The sequence below is a fragment of the Suncus etruscus genome, chromosome 3, assembly GCF_024139225.1.
Source record: "Suncus etruscus isolate mSunEtr1 chromosome 3, mSunEtr1.pri.cur, whole genome shotgun sequence".
Lineage (NCBI taxonomy): Eukaryota > Metazoa > Chordata > Mammalia > Eulipotyphla > Soricidae > Suncus > Suncus etruscus.
This window is the reverse complement of record NC_064850.1, coordinates 95,479,475-95,499,485: the sequence shown is the minus strand read 5'-3', so window position 1 is coordinate 95,499,485 and position 20,011 is coordinate 95,479,475.

Sequence of the window (20,011 nt, the reverse complement as noted above, 5' to 3'; positions counted from 1 at the left end):
TATTACTCATTAAAGAATAAACTTTAAATATATTTGAAGAATACAATTTACATACTGTTTGTCAATTGTATTCATCTGAAAATGGCTTTTAAGAGAGAGAAACATAGAAAGATAAATCCAAGGGGGAAAAGCCTAAGAGCTAGAGCAGCTGTAGCTTTTGCTGCCTATCTTGCCCCCTTTATTTTGTTCGCCACTGTGGGGTCCTTAAAATGTGCAGAGAACACAAGGCATGAAAGAGCATCTTCCATCCCCACTCCTGAACAACCCTGAGGGCACCTTTTCAAATTTAGATGAGGATGTCTGTAAAGATCAGTTCCCTGAACACTCCATGAGCCCATCAGTGCTTGGGGATAAAAGAGCAAACCTATAAAGTCCACTCTCTTGTCGTCAGGAAAAATGACCTGGTGTCCTTGATTTTGTCCACTGGGGAACCAATTTTTGTCTTGGATCCCATGCTTTGTCCTAATGGAGTACAATACACAGCATCTGACCCTCGATTATAACACCAGCACAGCTGGTCAGAGACAGCAAGCTTCCAGAATCAACTGAGATATGAAATGACAGGGTCAGGAAATAGAAAGAGCTGTTCCTGCTTCCCTCTCACCAAGAAGAGGAAGCAACAAGCATTTCTGAAGCATATGGGGTGGGCTGAGCTTCTGTTCAGATGGAGCCTTGAGTATGAACATTGGCAGAAGCTTAGAAACAACACCTGGTATATCCCAGAAAGAGGGTAGAAACAGGGGAGCACTGTAATCTGATAGAAGAAAGCTAATCAGCTTCAGTACAAACATTTTGTTTTTGTTATTTTGTTTTGTTTTGTTTGAGCTCATGCTCTGCTTATTTCTGGCACTGTGCTTAGGGATCACTTTTGTACTTCTAGCTGGCACAGAAGACCACATGTGGCATTAGGTTTGCCTTGCTACATGCAAGGCAAACAGTCTATTAGGCAAGGCAGTGCTATCACTTCAACCCTAGCACAGACCTCTTGTCTGCACTTGCTAAATGTTTTGGTGAGAAGAAATAGGATTTCCTTGCACTTGGTAACAGAAACCACCTTCAGATATTACAGCCATGATGATTCTACTCAATTGTGTGACTTTCTCCAATTTAAAGTTACTTGATTTATTAAATACATATTTTATTTTATTGGATTTTGAAATACACTCAGCATTGCCAAGGGTTTATCCCTGGCTCTGTGCTCAGGGATCACTTAGGTGAGACTTGGAGGATAATATGAAGTTGACTAAACCTGGTCAGACAAGAGCAAGCCAAGCACCAAACCTGTTGTATTATCCCTCTATCCCTAACTACATGATATTTGAACTTCATCCAAGATGTGCCTATAGATAATACAGATCTAACTTAAGTTTCCAATGCTCCTTTGAAGGTAACCAGGGAGGTTGGGCAAGTTCCTCAATGGACTGGAGCACTAAAGACTCTTGGAGCATATGTAACCTTCCATCCCAACAGGCTGATGATTGGAGCTACACTCCTGAAATGAATACCCTTGAGAACACTTGAGCCGTCCATCTACCTGGGGATGGAAAACCACAGAGGAGGGTGTTCAGTGTGTATATTAAGTGAGCAGGACTGAAGGCAGAAAAAGAGAGGGCCCAAGACATGAAATGTGCCATCAAGACAGATTCACTTTCAGGTTACTGTGCTTGCAAGCATTTTGACCACAAAAATTTTCTTGGTGTTCCCACAAACATTTTATTATTTAAAGAACTGGCTCAAGTAACTTAACATTTTATCATTTAAAGAATACACTCAAGTAACTACCTCATGAGACTACTGAAAGAAGTAATACAATCTGATAGAAAGTAAAAGTACTTCGAGAGATGGGAAGAAAGTCCAAGAGAAAGGAGAGTACCATTGTCACACCTTATCTTATCTTATCTTACTTTCTTAGAAACCACTGGATGCCTGAATTCATGGAGAGAATTCAGATAGAAACTAATTTTTCCTTCAACAAATAAATACCCTAATAATCTTTAATTTACAAATTGGCTCAGTAAGAGATTAATAACAGAATTAATAAAAGTAGAAATATGTCAATATAATGTAATGAAAGTGATATGAATATCATCTTTTCACCTCTTTATATTCTATTATACATAAGATTTTTGAGGGGCCTGAGAAATAGTATATCAGGTAGGGCTTTCATCTTGCACTTGTCCAATTTGGGTTCAAATTCCAGCCTGCCAGCAATTGTTCCTAAGTACCTCTGGGTGTGGTAGCCACACCAAACCCAAGCAAACTAACAAATAAGAGTCACTGACAATGAAGGTCAAAATATCTTTCCCATGACTGCTAGGCCTCACTGCCCACTGGAAATGCTCCACTTTCCATTGAAGTGGGCTATGAAATCAAAACTATGAGGTGATTGGTGAGTAAGAGAAACATTAATATCAGCCAGAAGGAGACAAGGCAGGGTCGGTTCTGTTTAAGGAAAGGTATTCATAGGCGGTGTTGAAGACAGTTGATGTTTCTGAGAACCATGGATCTGTTTCATTTTAATGCACAAAAAAAGCAATAAGACTCTGATACTTAAAATTTTTCACTGTAAAATAAATCAGTACAAGGAGGATTCTATACTCTGTTGCAAATTCTCTACCAAGCTCTCAATTGGCCCTTGCTGTTCATTCCCCACATTTGAGAAGAAGCAAAGGCTGAGAAAAGCTGGAACATTTGCCAGAAATCTAAAAGCGAGGCAATGGTAGAGCCAGGATCTAACCCTGCTTTTAATTCCCCTGATTTCCCATTTGAATTTTAAAATAATATAAGCAAGATGTTATATTTTTCTGAACTTAAAAAAATCTTTAAAATAAGATTATTGTTTTCCTCTATGAGATTCAAGCTGAGTCTTGGAAACAAAGGAAGAATTGGGAGACTTTGGAAAGGTTTGAGAGGGACATAGCCAAAATGAACAAAAGCTTGGGAGAGAAACAAGAAAACTTTTCCTGGTGGGGAAAATTAAAGAATTTGTTCACTACATGGTTAGTTCCAAGGAGACCAGGAACTGTATATTACAACATAGCTTTGTGGCCTACTCCCTCCCTCTGGATACATCATGTATTGTGGTTGATCTATTGATCATTTTATTCTGAGAAAGGAAAGACCCAGGGGTGGAATTCATTACAGCCTCCAAAAATCATGCATAAATGGATCACAGGTAGTGGTGATGAAAAGAGGATTTATGGTCTGCCCTTATCAAAACAAAGAAATTATGAAAAATAATTTTCTTTCTTACATCTGAAATGGGTGTGATACCCTTGAACATACCAAAGATGCCAAGTCCATTTTCAGCTAACTTTCAGAGAATGTTTAAGTACCCATGTTCAGACTGAGTAAATTGTAGGTCTGCAGTCCTTGGGGGTTGCCTCTCAAAGAAATTCGCCATCTGAAAAGCCCAAGGCTTTGTTCATATCCAAAAACTAATGCCAACATGACTTCACAGGCTAAAATGACTTGTGCATCCATGCAAGTCTTGCCAGCACCCCAAGGATTCCATTGAGTGTCTGGGCACTAGGAAGGCCAAGAAGAGATTTTTCAATATCATCTGAGACTTTGTGAGAGAACAAATGTTGAGCTCATAATAGATGCTTTCTGATCCTCGTCACACTGCATCGGGCTCTCCTAAGTATTGGTCCTATTACGATTTTAAAAATAGCTCTACAGTAATTTGTGTGCTGAACTGGCTACAGAATGAAATAAAGCAAGAGAAAAAAAACCCCACCTGAATAAATTCTACTTGTTCCCATCAGGCAGAGACTAAGAGCTCCAGCAGTAGTTTCCTCAAGCTAATTTTCAGCATTAGGGTTTATCAGAACCTAAATTCCATTCTAATAAATGATGAAACAGCAGCCACTCTTTCAGCCACTTATTTGGGCAACCAGGGAATTGGCAGACGAGTTAAAAATTTCCATTGGTGACAACACACAGCTGTTGAGGTGCAAAGATCTGAGACTCTAATCAGACCAGGTTATATAAGTAGCACTGTCTCATTATCTCTGCTTGGGAGATAGGGTTCACTGGGCAGCTGGGGCTGTCGGGGTGCCGACAGACTAGCTAAATGGGAAGTTGACACACAAAGCTATCAACTTGGAGGAGAAGAAGTGGGTAACCTATGCCCTCTTCCAACCTTGATGAAGAATACACTGTGGGGTAACCTCTTCACAACCTTGCTGATATCAGACAGTAACACGTTATTCCTTTTGTCTATTTATGAGAAATATTTATAAGACTATGACACCCAGAGCATCATATTGGCTTTGTTGAAGGCTGTTCTTAAAAGATTCATATTCTTTCTCTTTTCTGAGGTAAGTTATGTTGTCAGTAATGCAAGAAATGCTCAGAGTGTCAAATCTTGAGTGCTTAGCATGGAACAGGGAGGCCCTAAGTGTTGGCTGCTTTCAAGTGATGCTTCTTTTCTTCTTTTCATCATTTTTCACTTTAAAGGAAGAGTGACCTTGTAAATTCTGTTTCAATAAGTAGGTGACAGTTTTTTTTAGAATTAATGCAAGTAATTATGATCATGGACTAAACTTGGCGATTAGCAATATACAAAATATTTTCAAATCAGACATTTTCTTCAATGAATTTTTTAATTGAACCACCATGAGATAGTTAAAAAGTTATTGAGTTTCATTCATATAATGTACAACACCCATTCCTTCACCAGTGCACATTTCCCATCACCAATATCCCTGGGTCCCCAGTTTCTCTCCTGCCCTCGCTTTCTCTCTCCCCTGCTTTCTGCTATGGCAGATATTTCTTTTTTTTTTTTGTTTTGTTTTTGTTTTTGGTTTTGGTTTTTGTTTTTTGGGCCACACCTGGCGGTGCTCAGGGGTTACTCCTGGCTGTCTGCTCAGAAATAGCTCCTGACAGGCACGGGGGACCATATGGGACACTGGGATTCGAACCAACCACCTTTGGTCCTGGATCGGCTGCTTGCAAGGCAAACGCCACTGTGCTATCTCTCCGGGCCCTATGGCAGATATTTCTTCTTTTTTTTCTTCTTCATCTTCTTCATCATCATCATCATCTTCTTCTTTTCTTCTTTCTTTCTTCTTCTTCCTCCTCCTCCTTCTTTTCTTTTTTCTTTCTTCTTTTTTTCATTCTTCTCCTCTTCCTCATTTCCCTCCTCCTCCTCCTCTCTATCTCTCTTTCTGTCTCTGTTTCTTCCTTTTTTCCCTTTAAACACTGTGGTTTGCAATGTTATATCTGAAAGGTTACCATATGTATCAATTTGCCTCTTTTTAGCACCTAGTTATTGTCCAGAGTAATAATTTTCAACTATCACTGTTATAGATCTTAAATTTTCTTAAATGTTTAATACAACTGTATGCTTAAGGGAGCTTTCTATTTATCCTTTGAAGATGAAGTTTCTTAAGGGTTCTAGAGAGAAAAAATGTTACCTCTTTTCTTTCCCAACTCAGAACCAATAAGAGCCAGACAAATGAACAAGAAAATGTTGATTTTATTGCTGATAAAAATGTTATTGGGCAGCATGGCTGAGATAAGCAACAAGTCTGTTAACATTTCAGTTCTACTCCTAACAGGTACACAATGCATATTAATACATATACTGAGACAGCATATTCAAGATTAAATTTAAATCTTCATTCAGATTCACCCAGCAAGAATTCAGGATAAAAGGAATAAGAGTGCATCTCTTATGTTTAAAGACAGAAAGTCGCGATCCAACCAACGGAGAAGCATCTCACCCAAGCTGCTGTTTCATGATCAAGTAACTCCCACTTCTATGAAAGGATAAAACTGTGAGTGGGGCAAGACAATCAGCAGTATTAAAAATTAAACATTATGAAAATAATGGAAGGAATTTTTTCTAATATATCTCAGATGTTCAGTTCTTCTAACTCATTAAATTTATGGTAATCCAAAGTATGACTTTTTTCTTTCCCTGAGATTTCCTGCATAATATTGCTACTCCTCCTTTATAAGCCCAGGCTCAATAGTAAGCCCAGCTACTTTGAAGAATTCTTCGAGTATAGTTCAGAATTTTCTCTTTAAACATAGTGATTGGGTCCTATGTGTATATTAGTTCAACTAAGTGTAAATTCATTCCTTATTCCTCTAAAGTGATCAAATATGTTTTTCAGAGGTTCTACAATGTACTTAGATCACAATTTAAGAAAACTCAGTTATAGAATGCCAGAATCACAAAGGGGACCAAATTTGAAAACAAACTCCTTTCCATTAGGAAATTCTGTGGGAGATTCTGACATCCAAAAAGTTTTCAAAAACTCTTCTTAGAAATATCCAAAGAAGTTTCAGTCCAAAAAATCTCATATTTAAAGCTGAGTTTTTTTTTAATTTGTTCAGCTAAAAGTTCAAAAAGATTAAAGTAAAACTGAAATTTTTCATTTTCCCAGTGATTTGATATGCAAAGAAATTAATATCCAAAACTTTATTTCTCAATTTCAAGTTCTGCTCAGTCTCAACCAGAGGGTCTTGGCAGTTTGCAGCTGCAGACTGGGCTTCTTTCCCTAGGAATGGGTGTGTCTCCTTCATAGTCCCTTGGGGGCTCCATTTTTCAAAGAGTTCAAAGAGTTAATAGAACACATACGATTATTATTGTATCAGCCCCATATTCCATGAAATTTAAAACCACATGAAATCTCTAGCCACTAGAGGAGTTATCTGAACATAATTATTTTTTCAGATCCCACTCTTTAATGTTGCCAAGTACTTTGTAATATTTCAGAGAACTAGAAAAATCCACAATTTGGATTCTGAAGTCTGAAGTTTTGATCAGTACTTCTGTGTTTCACAAACTCAATGCCAAATTGGGCTGAATTCTAGAATGTGTGAACAAGCTGTGTGAGTCCAACTAGATTTTTACTCCCTCTGTGTTTGTCTCCCTTAGCGTCCACTGAAATCTATAGTAGCACAAGGAGGAATGGCATCTGCCATGTCTAATCTGGCCCTGCTTTACCCAGATTTAGTACAAGGCATTCCCTTGTTCTATAGATCACTTGCTAACTATCCCATTGAAATTCTAGGCCTACAAACCTGACTGAAATCCATATTCAAAGCTAAAAATACAATTCTACCTGACAATGTTAGAAAATGACAATGTCATGTTATTTCTGGGTAATTTCCAAGAGAATCAGCAGTACCCACAACTCAAAGTGAGTTTCTATTAAGACACAAAAACAGGCATGCTCATGTTGGATAAAATGTCTACTAAATCCACATCTATTTAAACTATAGAAAATACCTTTATCACAGATAAAGTTGCCGTGAGTGTGGTAACCACATTTATTTATTAGTTAAATTAGAACATTTTGACAGTAAAAAGGGAAAAGTTGAATAAACACAGTGGAAACTAAAGTATTTACTATTGATGGGAAAACTGTAATGAGTAGAACTTAGAGTAGAACTCCAGGACTGCTAAGGGAAAGCCCTATTTTTCTAGGCAAGTGCTCAACCCACTAAGGAACATGAGGTGTGGGGAAGAAGTGTTTCTCCAAGAGAGCAGTGCTCAATGAGTTAGGTGATAGAACAGAGCTTCCCGGAGTTAAAGTGCAGATAAGTGATGCATTCAGAAATAGATCCAGGCCCTCTGGCTGCTAAGCCATGGTTCTTTCAACACACCTGCTCAGATTTATTTCTCCAAATCCTCGCCAGTTACATGAGATACAAAGCCTTTTCTCCCCTTTTGCTTTAGCTATTTTCTTCTACTACATTTCTAACAAATATTTGTGATAAAAAATTTGGAGGTGGTTGAAAGCACAAAGATAAATAAAATTATTATTTTATCACTGACTATAATCTCTTGTCTTTTCAAAATTTATTTTCTCTGCATTTTGTGTGTTTGTAATATTTTTTAATTCTTCTGTTTTTCTTTTCTTTCTTCCCAAACCATTTGCCTTTCTCTCCCTACTTCAGGGAGCTAGAAAGACATATGATCATTGCTTTGGGGGAAGAAATCAGAACATAAAAAATGAAAATAAGAATTTAGTTTCCCAAAGCCTAAGCTCATCAAGAATATTGTTCCAGTCAGTTCTAAAGCTAAAAAAAAATGAAATAAATGATTTTTCTTTTCTTTCCAATATTTTTACTTCATATTTCTTTTTGTTGATGTACTGTTGACTAAGAGTTCCAGGAAAATATTAAAAAGTCATGATGATATCAAGCTTACATGTCTAGGTCTGACTTTAATATCTAGGTTTGCCATTAAATGTAACATTGGCCAATATGATATAAATACTTTTTAGTTAAGGAAGTCTTCTATTCTTTGTTGCAAAGAAGTTTCTTTCTAATTTTTTGAATAAAGATAAAGAATAATATTAAAACTATCAAATGTATTTTGTCCTTTAGAAAGATTATAATGACTCTTTTTTCTTTGATATATAAAGAAGATAAATATTTTTAATCATCAACCCATTTTTGCATTCCTGATTATACTTCATTTAAATAAGCTTCAGGATTTTTTGTAGTCAAGTCAAAAGTAAAATAAGTATGTTTATTTTTATTTTTAGAATACCAAGTTCATATTTTAAGTATATGTAGGATTATACAATAAATCAGAATACTTTAATTTATTTGAAACTGACCTATCCGAGAGATTTCTCCTTTTTCTTCCTTTTTTTTTCTTTGTTTTGTTTTAGTTTTAGTTTTTGTGCCACAACTGGTGGTCCTTAGAGGTTATATCTGTTTTTGGGGGGGGGGGGCATATCCATTTGATGCTCAGGGGTTACTTCTGGCTAAGCGCTCAGAAATTGCCCCTGGCTTGGGGGAACCATATGGGATGCCGGGGGATTGAACCGCAGTCCTTCCTTGGCTAGCACTTGCAAGGCAAACACCTTACCTCTAGCTTCACCTCACCGGCCCCTATATCTTGCTCTGATATCAGGAGTCATTTTTTGGAGGGCTCAGGCAACCATATGGGATGCCAGAGATCAAACTCAGGTAGGCCATATGTAAGGCAAACAACCTATCTGATGACTTATCTCTCTGGCCTGAGAATTATTTTCTTAAAACTATTTTTTTACTTACTTAAAAAAATAAAACAAAACCTCCTGGTTTATAGTTTTTGGTGGAGATAATTCTCTGATGACTTTTTTGTTTTATTTCCAGTTATTGATTCATACTTTTAATTTTGTCTTGCATGTTTATTGCTTTAATTTTTCTACATAATTGATTATTACATTGAGAATTTCCAATTGATTAGCATAGGAGTGTGAGGAATTGTTACTCCTCCTTTCCCACCCCACTCCTTCCTGCCATGCTCAGGCCCCATCATACAGCAACCACCAAGTTCCCAGGAAAGCCTGTAGTAGGCAAAATAGGAACAAGGCTGACAGACTGGGTCTGTGGGACATTTTGAACTGGGAGACTTTCGTTGATGACAACAAGGAACTGCTGACAGGAATCAAAAGAGACAAAACCAAAGAGACACAAGCTTTGACAAATCCTGCCAGAGAGATGTCTGTGCACTCAAGGAAGTAACTGGTTGAGATTGGACCCTTAGGATACTTCTATTCATTTCAGACACAGATATGCACAGCAAAACACTTTATAGACTGTTGGACAATGAACTTAACTTGGCATTCAGGGAGAGATTCCTGGCCTGTAACAGAATTATAACCAATTTGGGGAGGGGTAGAAGAGGGGTTAGTCTTCTAACCCAGTACATTTTTTGTTAGACTTTTCGTATTCTGGCATTTATTTTTTTAATTTATTCATATTTATTAGTGCTATTATTTTTGTTTGGGGCCATACACAGTGGTGCTCAGGGTTTGTTCCTGGCTCTACACTCAGGAATAATTTGGTGGGTGATCAAATCTAAGTTAGCTTCAAGCAAGGCAAGTGTCCTAACCACTGTACTAACTCTCTGGGCCCTATTTAACTTTATATATATATATATATATAATTTAAATACCTTGGTTACATACATGATTGTGTTTGGGTTTCAGTCATGTAAAAAACACTACCATCACCAGTGCAACATTCCCATCACCAGTGTCCCAAATCTCCCTCCTCCCCACCCAACCCCCGCCTGTACTCTAGACAGGCTTTCTATTTCCCTCATACGTTCTCATTGTTAGGATAGTTCACAATGTTTTATTTCTCTAACTAAACTCATCTCTGTTTGTGGTGAGCTTCATGACGTGAGCTGTAACTTCTAGCCCTCCTCTCTTTTGTGTCTGAAGTTATTATTGCAAGAATGTCTTTCATTTTTCTTAAAACCCATAGATGAGTGAGACCATTCTGAGTCTTTCTCTCTCTCTCTCTCTCTCTGACTTATTTCACTCAGCATAATAGATTCCATGTACAATCATGTACAGGAAAATTCATGACTTCATCTTTCCTGACAGCTGCATAATATTCCATTGTGTATATGTACCACAGTTTCTTTAGCCATTCATCTGTTGAAGGGTATCTTGGTTGTTTCCAGAGTCTTGCTATGGTAAATAATGCTGCAATGAACATAGGTCTAAGAAAGGGGTTTTTGTATTGTATTTTTGTGTTCCTAGGGTATATTTCTAGGAGTGGTATAGCTGGATCATATGGGAGTTCGATTTTCAGTTTTTGGAGGAATCTCCATATTGCTTTCCATAAACGTTGAACTAGATGGCATTCCCACCAGCAGTGGATAAGAGTTCCTTTCTCTCCACATCCCCGCCAACACTGCTTGTTCTCATTCTTTGTGATGTGTGCCAATCTCTGTGGTGTGAGGTGGTACCTCATAGTTGTTTTGATTTTCATCTCCCTGATGATTAGAGATTTGGATTGTATTTTTTCTTTGTCAAAGTGTCTGTCCATTTCTTCTTCCCATTTTTTGATGGGATTAGATGTTTTTTTCTTGTGAATTTCTATCAGTGCCTTGTATATTTTGGAGATTAGCCCCTTATCTGATGGGTATTGGGTGAATAGTTTCTCCCACTCAGTGGGTGGCTCTTGTATCCTGGGTGCTATTTCCTTTGAGGTGCAGAAGCTTCTTAGCTTAATATATTCCCATCTGTTAATGTCTGCTTTCACTTGCTTGGAGAGTGCAGTTTCCTATTTGAAAATGCCTTTAAGTCTCAATGTCCTGAAGTGTTTTGCCTATGTGTTGTTCTATATATCTTATGGTTTTGGGTCTGATATCGAGGTCTTTAATCTATTTGTATTTTACCTTCGTACATGATGTTAACTGGGGGTCTAAGTTCAATTCTTTGCAAGTGGCTAGCCAGTTGTGCTAACACAACTTGTTGAAGAGGCTTTCTTTGCTCCGTTTAGGATTTCTTGCTCCTTTATCAAAAATTAGGTGATTGTATGTCTGGGAAACATTCTCTGAGTATTTAAGCCTATTCCACTAATGTGAGGGTCTGTCTTTATTCCAATACCATGTTGTTTTGATAGCTATCGCTTTGGAGTAAAGTTTAAAGTTGGAGAAAGTAATTCCTCCCATATTCTTTTGTTTTAATTAGTCATCATGAAATTACAAAGTTGTTCATGATGGGTGTCAGGGACATAGAATGTATCATTTTGCCTCACTTAAATATTTTTATTAATTTTTATAATATATTTAAGTATCTTGATTACAGACATGATTATAGTTGGCTTTCAGTCATATAAAGAACACTCCCTTTAACCAGTGCAACATTTCCATTGCCAGTGCCCCCCATTTCTTTCCAACACCTACCTATATTCAAGACAGACATTCTACTTCTCTCACTCTTTAACATTGTTGTGATAGTTCTCAGTGCAGTCACTTCTTCAACAGCACCCATCATTCATTGTGGTGAGCTTCACATCGTGAGCCGTTCCTTCCAGTCCTCATCTCTATTGTCTCTGGACATTATTAAAATAATGTATTTTTTTTTTAATTTTCTTATTTTTTCCCCACTTCTTTCAGAATCTCATGTTTTGTGGCATAGAGTTTCTCAGAACAGTCTCTAATTTTCCTTTGGATCTCGGTATAATCTGTAGTGATCTCCCCCTTTCCATTTCTAATCTGGTTTATGTTTCTCTCTCTCCCTTTCTTTGTGAGATTTGCTAGTGGTTTATCAATCTTCTTTATTTTCTCAAAGGACCAACTTTGCTGTCATTGACTTTTCAGTTTTTTTGGTTTCCATTTCATTAATTTCTGCTTTAAGCTTTGTTATTTCCTCTGCCTACTTATTTTGGATCTATTTTGTTGATCATTATTTAATTTTATAAGCTGTGTCATTAAGCTATTTATGTAGGGCCCTTCTTCCTTCCTGATGCGTGCTGGCAACTTTGATTTTGAGTCTGTGTTTGTTCTAACTATTCAGATGAGTTTCTTGTAGGCAGCAGAAGGTTGAATTTAGATTTTTGATCCATTTTTCCACTCTGTATCTCTAACTGGTATATTTTGCCCATTGACTTTAAGAGAGATAATTGTCATGTAATTTAGAGCCATCTTTGTATAGAAGATTGGTGTGCCTTTAACCCTGTCTTGTCTTAAAGTAGACTTTTCAGTTTATATTTTAAGGCTGGTTTTGAGTCTGTAAAGTTTCTGAGCTGCTGTTTATCTGTGAAGCTATGTATACTTCCTCCAAACCTGAAAGTCAGTCTGGCTGGGTGCAGTACTCTAGGCGAAGCATTAATTTAGTTGAGTTTTGTCACTATATCCCACCACTGCCTTCTAGCCTTGAGGGTTTCTTGTGACAGGTCTTCGGTAAATTTTAGGGATGCTCCTTTGAATGTAATTTCCCTTTTAGACCTTGCTGTTTTCAGTATTCTATTCGTATATGTGGGATTCGTCATTGTGACTAGGATGTGTCTTGGGGTACTTCTCTTCTTTTCTTTTTTTTATTAATATCTTTAAACACTTTGATTACAAATATGATTGTAGTTAGGTTTCAGTCATGTAAAGAACATCCCACTTCACCAGTGCAACATTACCACCACCAATGACCCAAATCTCCCTCCTTCCCACCCTACCCCTACCTGTACTCTAGACAGGTTTTATACTTCCCTCATTCATTCACATCCTAACAATGTGAAACCCAACTAAAATCATATTTGTAATTAAACTGTTTAAATAAAGATATCCAAAAAAATGAACAACTGATGTTTAGACACAGGGGACCATATGGGATTCCAGACACAGATTCCAGGTCTGCCTCATATAAGGACCTAACTGCTGTAGTATCTCTCTGGCCTCACAATTTTTTAATGACAGATAATGTTTCACTTCTGTGTGTATATCTATGAATATATGCTAAATGAATATTTGGTAGCTACATTGCTCCCACATGTTGGCTATTTTTAAATAATACTGTAACAAACATGCAGAGTAGATATTTCTCTGACATAATGCCCTTATTTTCTACAGATATGTAACCAGAAGTGGAATCACTGGACCATATGTTAGATTTTTTCTTTATTATTTTCCAGGAACCTCTATACTGGTTTCCATAGCAGATGTATGATTTTATTTTCCCAGCAATAGTGCACAGAGTTTCTATTTTTTTTTAACATCCTTAATACTTGTTTTCTGAACATAGCCATTCTAACAGTTGTAAGGTAATTTAACATATCACTACAGTTTTGGTTTGCATTTCTCAATTATTGGTATCATTAGCACTTTTTGAAGTACCTTTTATTCATTATTTTATCTTCTATCTATCTATTTATCTATCTATCTATCTATCTATCTTCTGTCTGTCTGGCTGTCTTCTATATAAGCTAAAACATCAATAAGAAAATAAGGGAGGGCCTGTAATTATAATACAGCAGGTAGGGCGCTTGTCTTGCACACTGCCAAGTCAGATTTGATTCCCAGAACCCCTTATAGTCCTCCTAGCACCTCCAGGAGTAATTCCTGACTGCAGAGCCGGAGTAATCCTGAACATTGCTGGGCATGGCCTCAAAACAACAACAACAAAAGAAAATAGGAGAAATGTTAATTCAATTCTTTACACCTTTAAAGTTGATAATATTTATTATTACTAAGTCATTATTTTTTTGCATTTTAAGCTATATAGAATCTTCATTATATAATTTGGATGACAACCCTTTGTCAGACATATATTCTGCAAATACTTTTCCCATTCCATAGGTTATCACTTTACTTTTCTTTCTTCCTTTTTTTCATCTTTTCTTTCTTTTAAACTATACAGAAACAATTTAATTTAATGTAGACCCACTTATTTATTTTTTTAATTTTGTTGCTGGTAAATAAGATGTGAATTTTTTAAAAAAAGTTGGCAAGATCTATAGCAAGGAAATCTCCCCCACTGTTTTATTCCAGGAGTTTATGGTTTCTGATTTTACACTTATCTTTCATCCTTTTTTGAGTTATTTTTTGTAGGTGATGTAAGATGATGTATAGTTTCATTGTTTTACTTGTAAACCTTCCATTTTTCCCGCACCATTTAATAAAAAAGATTCTCCTTGCTCCACTGAGTATTCTTGGTTAACTTCTTTTCTGATTCTATTTTTCCTTTGTTTACTGAGCCACACACAGCAGTGCTCAGGGCATTCTGATTCTTACCTCAGTTTCAATCCTGAGGGCATAGTGGACCATCTCGGGTACCAGGAATTGAAGGCACCTCAGCCCTGTGCAAGGCAAGTGCTCTCTCTATCCACTATACTATTTCTTTGTCTGTGATGCTGTAATTTTCTACAGCAGGGAAAACTCCTGATTTTTAAAAAATCCATTTTAATATGTGTTGATTTTGTATTGTATGTACCTGGATATTTCAGGATACCTTGAAATATTGTCACTATATAACATTGAGATGCAGCAACTAAGAGACATTTTTTAAACTAAATTATTTATTTAAACACCATGATTACAAACATAATTGTAGTTGGATTTCAGTCATAACAAGAACACCCCCTTTCAACTGTGCAACCTTCCCATCACCAATTTTCTCATCTCTTCCTCCCCACCCCACTACCTGTATTTGAGACAAGCTTTCTACATCCCTCACTCACTGACATTGTTATGATAGTTCTCAGCATTGTTATTTTTCTAACTGCACTCACTACCCTTTGTGGTGAGCTTCATGTCTTGAGCCGGTCCTTCCGGCCCTCAACTCTGGGAATTATTTCAATGTCTTTAATTTTTCATAGCACCCATAGATAAGTAAGACTATTCTGTGTGTGTGTCTCTCTCTCCCTCAAGTAATTTTTAGTGCTTCATTATGACATAGAAAGGCTTCCACTTAAAACATGCAGTGGGCTAAGTCTAATTGAACTGATAGCACACAGAGGTGGAATTTTCTTTATTCCTAAACACATTTTCAGGCCCCCTGTAGTTAACATCTCCACACTTGTCAGCAACTACTATTTCCTACCTCTATAAATTAGCATTCCTTTTCTAGAATTTCACTCATATAAAACTATATTGTATCCTAAGAAACCCTCAAAATATTTTTCCAAAGTGGCCGTGTCATTTTAGAATCCCATTAGCAACATTCAAGTGATCTAATTTCTCTGCTTCAATGCCAGCATGTGGTCATGTCACTCTATTTTACTTTGGGCATCTGATAGGTGTCGAGTGATTTTCATCTTGGCTTAGATTTGCATTTTCTGGGGAAGATAGTGCAATAGGTAAGGCACTTACTATGTTCAACTGACCCAGATTCAATCTTTGGCATCCCTGAGTGCAAAGCCAGGGCTAGATCCTGAGTATAGGTAGGTGTGACAGCTGCCTTCTCTAATTTGTGTTTACATAATAGTTAAGTTGAATATCTTATCACAAGTTTTTTTAATCACGATTTGTCACTAGTTTACAGTATTTTGGAATTTTCGCAGGTAGCTTAACATCTCTTTATAATAGTCAACACTTACTACTACCAAAGATTCAACATCATCACACACCAATAAGACTTCTCTGCTTTTAATCAAATCTACAATTAGTATTTTTTATTTTGTCACTTTGTTTACTTTAATTATTCATATTCCATATGTGAAATAAAGCATCAATCATTGTCTTTTTATTTGACTTTGTATAATCACTTCATTTTATTCCAAGAAGTATAATTTCATCTTTTATTTTAGATAGCAGAGTAGTATTCCATTTACTACTATGTACCATAGTACATAGTACTATGTACCATAGCCTTTTTATGCATCCCCTGTTTTAGCTATTGACAATAATGTTGTTACTATATGTTTTTAGCTATCAAAATATGACCTTCAGTAGCTCTGTGGCTTGTTCATTTATAATTAAAATCTTTGTTGTTTGAACTTTTACAACTCTTTATATATTTTAAATAGTATTACTTATTTGAATGAGTATTTTACTTATTTTCTTTCCCAGTTAGTAGCTCTACTGTTTAGGTTTTTTTTTCTGGGCAATTATTTTAAAGCATCGTGATTACAAACATGTTTATAGTTGGGTTTCAGTGATAGACAAGAAAACCCCCACCCCTCTTCACCAGTGCAACCTTCCCACCACCAATGCCCCATCTCCATCCTCCACCCCCTGCCTGTATTTGAGACAGGCATTCTATTTCTCTCATTCATTACTATTGTCATGACAGTTATTAGTGCAGTTATTTCTCTAACTGCACTCACCACTCTTTGTGGTAAGCTTCATATCATGGGCTGGTCCTTCCAGCCCTCATTTCTAAAAGTCTCTGCATAGTATTAAAATAATTGTCTCTTATTTTTCTTAAATCTCATAGATGAGTAAAACTATTGTGCTTCTGTATTTCTCCCTCTGACTTATTTCACTCTACATAATTTCACTCACCATGCCCGTCTATATATAGAAAATTTTTCATGAATTCATTTTTTCTTATGGCTGCATAGTATCCATTGTGCATATGTACTACAGTTTCTTTAGCCACTCATCTGGTCTGGCATCTGGGTTGTTTTCCAACCATATTCTGATTGTTGTAAATAGCGCTGCAATGAATATTGGTGTGCAGAAGGCATTTTTGTATTGTGCTTTTATTCTTAGGTATATCCCTAGGAGTGGTATAGCTGAATTATAATGGGAGCTCAATTTCCAGTATTTTGAAGCATCTCCATGTTGTTTTCCATAAAGGCTGGACTATACAGCATTCTCACCAGCAGTGAATGAAAGTTTCTTTCTCCCCACATCCCTGCCAGCACTGATTGTTCTTAGTTTTGGTGATGTGTGCCAGTCTCTGTGGCATGATAGCACCTCATTGTTCTTTTGATTTGCATCTCCTTGGTGATTAGTGATGTGGAGTATTTATTCATGTGCCTTTTGGCCATTTGTAATTTCTCTTTGAGGAAGTGTCTATTCATTTCTTCTCCCCATTTTTGATGGGGTTAGATTTTTTTTTCTTGTTAAGTTTTGTCAGTACTTTGTATATCTTATCTGATGGGTATTAAATGAATAGTCTCTCCCATTCTGTGGGTGGATTCTGTACCCTAGTCACTATTTCCTTTGAAATGCAGAAGTTTCTCAGCTTAATATAGTCTTATCTGTTTAATTTTGCTTCCACTTGTTTGGATAGTGTTATTTTTCCTTGAAGATGCCTTTAGTCTCAATGTCATAGAGTGTTTTTACCTACATGTTCTTCTATATACCTTATAGTTTCAGGTCTGATATCAAGGTCTGTAATCCATTTGGATTTGACCTTTGTACATGGTATTAGATGGAGGTCTGAATTCTCTTTTGCATGTGGCTGACAAGTTGTCCCAGCACCATTTGTTAAAGAGGCTTTCCTTAATCCTTTTTGCATTTCTTGCCCCTTTATCCAAGATTAATTGAGTATATGTCTGGGGAACATTCTCTAATACTCAAGTCTATTCCACTTATCTGAGGGTCTGTCTCTATTCCAATATCATGTTGTTTTAATAACTATTGCTTTGTAGTACAGTTTAAAGTTGGGAAAAGTGAAGTCTCTCATCTTTTTTTCTAAAGGTTGCTTTAGCTATTCTTGTGCAAAAATTTTATTTCAATCAAGCATAATTTATAATTTTTCTTTTTATGGATTATCAAGTTAATTAATTTGGGCTTGATATCCAAAGAAAATTGTCTCCAAAATTTTTAAGTTGTAAGAAGTTTTACTTTTTAATACAATAATCTATGTGAAGTTCATTTTTTTCTTTTCTTTTTTCTTGGAGGGGGCACACCTGGTGATACTCAGGAGTTACTCCTGGCTATACACTCAGAAATCGCTCCTGGCTTGGGGACCATATGGAACTCCGAGGAATTGAATCACAGTCTGTCCTAGGCTAGCGTGGGCAAGGCAGACGCCTTACCCCTTGCGCCACTGCACCAGCCCCTTCAAGTTCATTTTTACAAAGCATGTGTGGTTTAGGTCTATGTTCTTTGTGAATGTATATATGATGATACACTTGAAATGTCTTAAAGAGATTTTTAATTTCAATTAAGTCCAATTTGTTTCTTTTCTAATTTTATAAATATTATTTATGTATCCTAAGATAGCTTCACATACATCAATGGTAAATATTGTAAATATTTCCTTATGTTCTTCCAGACAATTTGTGTTTATTTTTCCAGATTATTTACATATCTAAAAAAAGTGGAAAACTGTTCCGAATTACATAAAGATATGTAATATTTTACTACGATTTTTTTTTTTTTGGTTTTTGGGTCACACCCAGCAGTGCTCAGGGGTTATTTCTGGTTCTGTGCTCAGAAATCGCTCCTGACAGGCTTGGGGGATTCGAACCACCGTCTTTCTGCATCCAAGTCAAATGCCCTACCTCCATGCTATCTCTCCAGCCCCTTTACTACCTTTTATTAGAAAAATTATTCTTTCCTTTTTGAGTTACCTGGACACACTTATAAGTATCATTTAAATACCTGTTTTTATTTTGTTTTATTGGTATATGCATTCTTATACTAACACTACACTGGTCATATTTACTGTGCTTTGTGGTAAGTCTTGAACTCAATTTTCAACTTTATTTTTTTCTACTTTTTCTGGTTACTTTATAGTTTTGCAATTTCATATACATTTTACAAAGTTTGTCAATTCCTGCCCCAAAGTCTCCTGGGTTTTTATTGTTTAAGCTATACAATAATTTAGAAAAGTAGTTGGATATGTTTTAGAATATTGAATTTTGTGACAAATAAGATATTTGTTAAATATTTGAGAAACTCATCTACTGAGTCCTTTAAGTTAATAATATATTTTTTGATTTCAGAAAATGAAGACAATTCTTTAGTTCTAAAATGTTGACAATTGATTCTTATCTATCCTTCCCATATAAATGAGAGGTTTTCTAGGTAGTAGACTCTAGGTTGAAAACTTCTTTCATTCAGTAATATGCATGTCATTCCACTCTTTTCTTGCTTGACTATTACATATGAGACATCTGATGTAATTCTTATGTTAATTTCTTTATCTTTAAGGCATTTTTCTCCCTGACTACTTTAAGAAGTCTATCTCTTTGTTTTTTGATTTTTGATTTTGATTACTATATGTCTTGGTGTTGTTTTCTCTGAGTCTATTTTATTTGCTACTCTTTTTGCCTCTTGATTTGCACAGTTGCCGCTTTCCAATAAAAGGGCAAGTTCTCTACTATTATCTCTATTACTGCTTATTTTTTTCCTTTCCCTTTTTCTCACCTTCTGGTATTCCTATAATTTGGATATTATTCCTTTGTCTCTGTTCATTAAGTACCTTAAATTTTATTTTATTCTTTTTCTCTCTTTTCTTTTTTGATTTTCTTATTAATGCTGGCTTGTGATTTGTCTTCGTTTGCCTATATAGTTCTTCCCCAGTGCAATTCGGCTACTATGGCTTATTAGGATGTTCTTTATGTCTTTCAATTACATTTCGATTTTAAACATTTTAAAAATGTTCTTCTTTGAGTTGGTTGAATTCTTCATCTATTAGTTGCTTAATTTTTCTGGCTAGTGTTTTCTAAATTTCTTCTGCCAGTGCATTAAAGTTTTTAGATCCTCATTATTCAAGCTCAAGCATTATTTGATGGCTTTGAAAAATTTCCTAGATTTCTCTCCCTATCTGCTATTGCAGTTGAGCTCCTTATTTTTCCCATTCTTCTTTTTCCTAAAGGTTTCTTTAGCTATTCTTGTGCAAAAAAATTTTATTTCAATCAAGCA